Here is a 1,533-nt window from a genome sequence, read left to right as displayed (position 1 = left end):
GTATTTGATTACTATCAATATTTAATAGTGATTTTATTATCAATATTCACCAGAAATTAAGTACTAACGAAAAAATTACTGAATTACTAGTAATACATAATCACTAATAATTTTTTAGTATTTATTAGTATAATATTCCTGTAAGAGTGTTATCTGGGATTTTACTTTGTATAATAAAACATATTAATAATATTACATATATATTGCATTGCAATGTTGCTGCACAGTTGCGTTGTTATATTGCCGCAAGCGGACATTTTACCATTGTTGCAACGTTGCAGTAGCATTGCAGCAACATTTTGCAACATTGTTGCAATGTCACAATATTGCAAAACAATGATGCTGCAACGTTGCTGTGCTGTATGGGATATTTCTATAAGGGCTAGTAATGGCCAATATTTCGAATAAAATATTTTTTATCATTTTCATACAATAAACGTGTATTTTCTATACAAAAATTCCGGTTTCATATTTACATACCTGGTAATAATTACTGTCGTTCAATAATTTTATTACTCGTACGAGTAATAAAATTACTATTTATTACTGGCCAATTTATCACAGCCAGTGATACTTTTCTATAAGGGCGGTAAATCGACACAATATGCACTATTGGAGTGTAGTAAACCCACATTGGTTGCGTGAAATCGAACATCAGCGTCCTTGGTCAATTAACGTTTGGTGCGGGATCATAGGTATAGGTACAAACTAACTGGTCCTTATTTTATTGAAGGTACTTTGAATAACCAAAAATACCGAACCTTTTTGCAGGACGAATTATCAATATTGCTTGAAGAGCTAAGCATTGAAGAGCGACGAAACATGTGGTTCCAGCATGACGGTTGTCCAGCACATTATTCAATAACCCTTATAGAAATATCATACTAAGAATCATTGATAATTACTTATTTTCAGTATTAAAAATACTGGATAATACGTAATTATCAATGATTCTTAGTATGATATTTCTATAAGGGAATAGCACGGGAAATATTAGATCGTGATTACAATGCTCGCTGGATCGGTAGAGGTGGTCCAATAAATTGGCCTGCTAGATCGCTAGACTTAACATCTCCGGATTTTTTATTATGGGACTACATAAAAGACAAAGTGTACTAACAAACGCCAAAAACTTGCCAAAATATGATTGGACATATTAGACATGCTTGCAGAGATATCGATGCACAAACACTATTACGTTGTCAAGAATCATTTAAAACTCGGATCAATAAATGCATTGCAGTTGAAGGCCATCATTTTGAACATCTAATGTCATAATTTTATTTCAATTTTAAGCACTAAACAAGCACCCCGCTCGTGAGAGGCAAGGGGACTCATGCTAAACAAGCACCCCGACAAAAGGACTCACCTGAGATCCTTGCCCATAACTGTCTTATACGTGCTTTATACGTACATGACCTCATTTTAACCGATTACAGAGTTATCTACGATAATTAGAAAAAAATGTTTCGGACAAAAGTTACTTTGTTTTTAATGTAGAATCATAATCTTCAATAAATAATAGTGGTTCCC

The 1,533-nt window shown here is 33.2% G+C and overlaps 1 protein-coding gene across 1 annotated transcript in view; it reads left to right on the top strand.

Moving 5' to 3' along the window:
* LOC116852283 (trichohyalin-like) overlaps positions 1–1,533 on the top strand; it is a 64,061-nt gene that overhangs the window by 39,247 nt on the left and 23,281 nt on the right. The window lies entirely within an intron of this gene.

The sequence above is a fragment of the Odontomachus brunneus genome, unplaced genomic scaffold (assembly GCF_010583005.1).
Source record: "Odontomachus brunneus isolate Ranch 3 - 2012 unplaced genomic scaffold, Obru_v1 Obru_scaffold_211, whole genome shotgun sequence".
Lineage (NCBI taxonomy): Eukaryota > Metazoa > Arthropoda > Insecta > Hymenoptera > Formicidae > Odontomachus > Odontomachus brunneus.
The sequence above is the reverse complement of the archived record's forward strand: the minus strand, read 5'-3'. Positions and strand labels throughout refer to the sequence as shown.